This window comes from Terrapene carolina, unplaced genomic scaffold, assembly GCF_002925995.2.
Source record: "Terrapene carolina triunguis isolate 2854851 unplaced genomic scaffold, T_m_triunguis-2.0 Scaffold53, whole genome shotgun sequence".
NCBI lineage: Eukaryota > Metazoa > Chordata > Testudines > Emydidae > Terrapene > Terrapene triunguis.
The window spans coordinates 14,918,643-14,924,903 of NW_020664404.1; the positions used below are offsets into that span (position 1 = coordinate 14,918,643).

The window sequence follows — 6,261 nt, forward strand, 5'->3', positions numbered from 1 at the left end:
CAATGAAAATACTATGTGGTACACAATAAGAATCCTGCTACTATCAACTGCAATATTGTAATGCTGCATTTCAATCAGTATGGAGCAGGGGTCCCCAACGAGGTGCCTGGCCGGCGGATGAGCATCTGCCGAAATGCCGCCGAGAAGCAGTGTCATCTGGATGACGCTGCTTGTCGGTGTCAATGCCTATTGACGTTGCCGCTTGTCAGCGGCATTTTGGCGGATGCTTGTCCACCGCCACGGTCCTCCGTGGCTCGTTGTCTGGCGCCCGCCGGACGAGAAAGGTTGGGGCTCACTGGTCTGGAGGATTAATCTCGGTGATCACAAAAATACAGGCTTCTAAATTCATACTATAATTAAGCATTTTCGGGGTGAGAGATAAGCAGAGTTATCAAAATGATCAAATTTTAGACTGACATTTCCTTTATTCTAATATGTTTTCAACACTTATCAAATGTTAATGTAAAACATCTATGGATTTCAGTTTCCCAAAAACTTTTTAAAAAGTCGATATTTATATTTCCACTGCAATTTCCTCTCCCAGCAAAGTCCAAAAGGCAATGTGAATACCTGGCTCCTGTTGACATAAGAGATTCTTATTTCCACATTGAAGAGTACCTAAATTTACCCGATAAAGTTTTGTAGTGAAATTATTAGACTTGTAGGAATTAAATCAAACATTTTCTCCATTAAACTTCATCAGACAGTTGTAGCAGCTCAAACAAAAAACAGCTTTGTGCGTGCAATCTGCAGCAGCCTAGGACTCAGATACCTCTCAGACTTTGCTGAAAGAAGAAGAAATACCTTTTTGGGGGGGTCAAATTAACATTCATCCAAAATACAGAAAAAGTAGTAATACTGTCCCTATTTAAGATATCAGTATTCTGCATCTTGCAAGGGCAAAAACACCCATTGGGAAGGTAGTAGCAGTACTTTCAGGATGAATGAGGTTTTCTAGACACTGGTTTTGAATGAGTGATCAAAATGAACAAAAATTCTGAGTCCTAGCAATCTGAATCCAGGGATGATTTTCTTCCAGTGGGAGGAGGAAGAGGGGAGATAGGTCATCTGCATGCATTAAAACCCAGGCATATCTATTGAGGTGTGTGCTTGTAGCATCACATGCTAGACTGTGAGACTCAACGTGCCAGGGTGGATAAAAATCAATGATTTTTTTTTTAAATCAATTTTTTTTTATTTAAATCGGATTTTTTTGATAAAATGCTTTTTGAGGAGAAAACCTATCTAAAGATAGTTTTAATTAAGATACATCATAGCTCAAAGATATCTCATCATGGAATAGGGATTATAAATTCTAATTCTATAGTATGAGACAATATATTCATATAATGTTTAAGAAAAGTTTTGTAAATGAGTTCCAATAGTTCATGGATTAGGGACCCAATCTTATGGGGTTCCGGGGGCTTCTGTATAGATTATTTAGATTAATCTTTCTATCTATCTAATGGGACTCAGTGCTCAGTCTAGAAGATACCATCAGAGATGCTTAATTTTTCAGTTCTCAAACTGTGGATTTGTGTCTCCAGAGATAACATGCTTGTTAACAGCAAAAATATTTTTAAATAAAAATAAATAAATAAATAAATAAATAAGGTGAGAAATAGCAAACCTCAACCCTATTGTCCCTCTGCAAATTTGTGTACACAGAGTCAATCCCTTACCTCTCTCTAAAAGTGGAAAGTTTCAAAATGTTCAATGAATAGAAGATTGTTGGGGGCGGAATAGATCTGGACAAGGAGAAGAAGTCTGGAGATAAATTTGAGACGGGAGTGACAGGCGGTAGAAACAAAAGTGAAACTGTTTGAGCAGCATATTCCAGAAGTCTTGAGGTCTTTGAGTGTAGCCTTCATTGATTTGAAATCTACCATACCATTCTCTCACTAGAAGGGAAAACCTATAATGGCAGCAGGCTGTAAAAAAACAAAACAAAACAAAAAACAAAAAAAAACAAAACACCACCCCAGTTTGGGAATATTTTAATGAAGTTCCTCTACCTGTGGGTAAGACAGGCATGCGTGAAAATGCAAACAGTGCAACAAAGAAATGCAAAGCCTGGTTGCCCGAATGAAACATCATGAGAAGTGTTCCTTCTCAGGAGTCAAATATCAGAGGGATAGCCGTGTTTGTTGCTTTTTACAGATCCAGACTAAGGGCAGGTCTACACTAACCCCCCAAGTCGAACTAAGGTACGCAACTTCAGCTACGTGAATAACGTAGCTGAAGTTTGAAGTACCTTAGTTCGAACTTACCTCCGTCCAGACGCGACAGGCAGGCTCCCCCGTCGACTTCGCGTACTCCTCTCGTCGAGCTGGAGTACCGCAGTCGACAGCGAGCACTTCCGGGTTCGACTTATCGCGTCCAGACAAGACGCGATAAGTCAAACCCAGAAGTTCGATTTGCTTGCCGTCGAACTACCGGGTAAGTGTAGACCTACCCTAAGAGTCCTGTGGCACCTTATAGACTAACAGATGTATTGGAGCATAAGCTTTCGTGGGTGAATACCCACTTCTTCGAAGTATTCACCCATGAAAGCTTATGCTCCAATACATCTGTTAGCCCAGTGGTCCCCAACCTTTTTGTGGCCAGTAGCACATTCATGTTTTCAGAAGAGTGTGGCGGGCACCAACAATTTTTCAAGGCTTATTTTGTATTTGTACATTAAATAATATGAAAAAAAGCATATTTAATATTACATAATATATGAATCCAGAGAAGCCGCGAGGACAGAGAACACCGGCGCCCGCATCCCCGGAGTACTCTGTCCCCAGCAGGTGCGGGGCCCTGGCGTCTCTCCCCTGCTGGGCACTAGGCGGGCCTCGCGCCTGCCAGGGACCGAGAACACCGGCGCCAGCAGCCTGCAGCCCTGGAGTTCTCTGTCCCCGGCAGGTGCGGGGCCACAGCTTCTCTCCCCTGCTGGGCACTAGGCGGGCACACACAAATGCCCCGGAGGGTGCCATGGCACCCGCCGGCACAGCGTTGGGGATCACTGTGTTAGTCTATAAGGTGCCACAGGACTCTTTGTTGCTTCTCAGGAGGCAGCTGTGTTGAAGATAATGAAAGGAACATGTCTGAACATGCAGGATCTTCAGGTTGATAAACTCTTATTTCATACTTCTTTCTTAAGGACTGCCTGTCTTCCTTCTGGACTATTCTTCAATTCTCATGTTTGAGCAAAAAAATATAGTTGCTACTCTATGGTACTATCATTTTAGATGCAGTTGTGATAAATAAATAGTTGAAATAGGCAGATCTTCCTTTTACAATTTCACCTTTAAAGTACTACTGACTGTCAGTGACTGCAATAAGTAATACAAAATGAGCAGTATGGTAATAATTAAGTAACTGCATTGACTTGTTTTGTTTAGGAGAATCCATCCTCAACATACAGGATTCTGAAGACTATCCACCTTCAAGATCACGATAATTTTCTATAGTTTCAGAGTTATCTGCCAATGATAGTGTTTCAGTCACATCATGTATGTCACATAGCCACAGTATATCACCTGTAGCAAAAAGAAAAAAAAACTCCATCATCCAGATACAACCATAGATAAATTTGTGATGAGAACCAGCAGATTACAAAAAGAGGTAATTGATGAAAAAATTCCTGTTTGTTTATGCAACAAACTCTCCTTTCCGTATGATTGAGAACCCTCACTTCATTAACATGGTTCAGTCATTAAGACCAGGATACAGTTCACCCAACAGCGCAGATGTTGCAGGCAAATTGCTGGATAAAGTGTACGAAAGAGAAACTGAGCAATGTGCAAAAGGTCTAGAGGGTAAAATTGTTAACCTGAGTCTTGATGGGTGGAGCAACGTCCACAAGGATCCTGTTGTATGTGCTTGTGTGACAACAGAAGAAGGGAATGTCTTCCTTACAGAAACAACTGATACATCAGGAAATGCACACACAGCAGAATACTTACAAGAAGTAGCAATAAAAGCTATAACAAACTGTGAAAAAAAAAAATCAAATGTCTAGTATGCAGCTTGGTCACAGACAATGCTGGAAATGTATCCAAGATGAGAAGAAATTTAGAAGAGAGTCCCAAGCTAATAACATACGGTTGCAGTGCTCATTTGATGCACCTTCTAGCCAAAGACTTAAGTGTTCCAGAAATAAAGGCTAATGTTGTTGAAATTGCAAAATACTTCCGTAACAACCACTTTGCAGCAGCTGCTCTGAAAAAAGTGGGAGGAACCAAGCTAACTCTGCCACAAGACGTGCGATGGAATTCAGTAGTGGACTGTTTTGAGCACTAGATCAAGAACTGGCCTAATCTGATGACAGTTTGTGAACAAAATTGTGAAAAAAAATAGATGGCACTGTCACAGCCAAAGGTCTTAAGAGAAGTGTTGAACACATGCAGAGTACCCTGAAACCTATTTCTGTAGCCTTGAACAAAATGCAGGGAAATAGCTGTTTTATTGCTGACGCTGTTAAAATTTGGAAGGAACTGAGTGAAATCTTAAAAAGAGAAATATGCAATGACAGAGTTAAATTACAAGCATTAAAAAAACGAATGGGATAAGCACTATCTCCAGCTCATTTTCTTGCCAATATTCTCAATACTCGGTACCAGAGTCAAACCTTAACTGCAGAAGAAGAGGAGTTGGCTATGACATGGACATCCACCAATCATCCCTCCATAGTGCCAACTATAATAAACTTCAGAGCTAAAGGTGAACCATTCAAGAAATATATGTTTGCTGATGGTGTTTTAAAGCAAGTCACAGTAGCGAACTGGTGGAAGTCACTTAAGCACTTGGAGTCAGAGACTGTTGAAGTGATAATCTCACTTTCAACAGCAGTAGCTTCTTCTGCTGGTGTAGAAAAAATATTTTCTTCCTTTGGACTAATTCATTCCAAATTGAGAAATCATTTGGGACCTGAAAAAGCAGATTATGAACAAACAGGAAAATGAAGGTGAAGACAACTGAGTTAGCTACAGAAGCCAATATTTTAAGTTTCTCATGTTGACCTGCCTAACAGTCGATTTAATTTTTTTTTTAAATATTTCATTTAACTATTTTAGTTAAAGCAATTTTAACAACACTTGTTGTGTTAAAATATTATATATTTGCTGTTGAAGAAAAAAAGCCAGAATACATAACGTTGTTTTAGTTAAATAAAACAATTTAAATGTCTGTCTGGTGACGTTCTCCTCCTAATACAGCATGGCAAGAAAAATATTAATGATTAACCTGTTGAACTGGAGATAGTTCACCTCCCAATGACTTCATAAATATCTGCTTCAATTACCTTTGGTAAATGAAATAACCAATCATTCATTTTCTGGTATAGCTGTAAAACTAAACTGAAAAGTTTTCAAAATAAATCACTTAAAATGAATAGTGTGTACCTTCTAAAAATGAAACCTACATCTATCTCTGAGTTTTGAAAAATATGTATTAAGGTTGATTGTTATAACAAGAATGCACTTTTATGTAGAAATCCATGATTAAATCGAGTCTTCCTGACTACTAATTTAAATCATTTAAATCAATTTGATTTAAATGAAATCCACACTGTAACGTCCCCATTCACCTTTAAAAGAACATTAACTAAACCAGAGGCAAGCATAGTATCCTAAACTGCTTTTAATACAATTAAAAACAAAAGTTGATAGATTTAAGTTTACGTTGTCCTTTAACCAGTAATCAAGGGCATGAATCAAAGTCACAGGTGTCACAGTCCAAAAATACCCAAACAATTTCAGACTTTCTGTGAACAAAACCAATGGAAACAATGTAAAGAAATATGTGTATGTGCATGTGCATGCACCTTCTGCCCCCTGCCCGGCCCCGCCCCCAAGATATGGAAATGCAAAAAGGACACAGCTTTGAATTTAACAGCCATCAGTTGCCATGACAGCACCACAAGGTGACTTTGGAGACACTAGGGTGACCAGATGTCCCGATTTTATAGGGACAGTCCCAATTTTTGAGTCTTTTTCTTATATAGGATCCTATTACCCCCCAGCCCCTGTCTCGATTTTTCACACTTGTTGTCTGGTCACCCTAGGAGACACCCAGAGCAGAAAATTGTCAGGACACAATTGATTTTCGTTATTGTAAATGCACCATACAGAAGCTGTAACATACACGAGACAGAAACTCATAGACATAAAATACGCAATGTGCTGTTGAGCAGCTACATTCACCTCACCCCCCCTTGAGGGTTATACTACCCCAGCCCTCACACACGGACCCCGCCCGGGCCCACTCCGCCCCCAG

At 39.9% G+C, this 6,261-nt stretch overlaps 1 protein-coding gene across 1 annotated transcript in view; it reads right to left on the reverse strand.

The window, feature by feature from the left end:
* VDAC3 (voltage dependent anion channel 3) overlaps nucleotides 1-6,261 on the reverse strand; it is a 42,166-nt gene that overhangs the window by 35,645 nt on the left and 260 nt on the right. The gene's annotated exons all lie outside the window — the stretch shown is intronic.